Source organism: Pseudophryne corroboree, chromosome 2 (assembly GCF_028390025.1).
Source record: "Pseudophryne corroboree isolate aPseCor3 chromosome 2, aPseCor3.hap2, whole genome shotgun sequence".
NCBI lineage: Eukaryota > Metazoa > Chordata > Amphibia > Anura > Myobatrachidae > Pseudophryne > Pseudophryne corroboree.
In genome coordinates, this window is record NC_086445.1 from 409,591,772 (window position 1) to 409,592,181 (window position 410).

Consider the following 410-nt stretch of genomic DNA (forward strand, 5'->3'; position numbering starts at 1 on the left):
GCGCGGCGCCCCCTGCTATTATGTAAAAAAATAATAAAAGAATCCACCGTTGTGAATTTGCGATGTGTCTGGGCCGGCGGTGGCGGGGACAACCCCCAGTCTCCCCTTGCCAGCGCCCCCTGGTGGGGGGAAATAAATGAAAGATTTTTTCAATTGTTTTTTTTTCTTCCCCCTTTTAAAAGACGAACCCGCACACCCCAGATAAATGAAAAGGGCCCGGGCCTCAGAGCACCGTCGGCCGGGTGTCACCCGGTCCCGCAGCGGACGCCCCCCGCCGGTTACTCGCTTGAGGATGGGTAAAAAAAATTAATAAAAAAAAGGGGGGAGGATAAATAAATAAATAAATGACAAGTACCTATGCTGCCGTTTCCCCATCTGGAGTTGAGAGGAGAGAGAGGAAGAGGACAAAT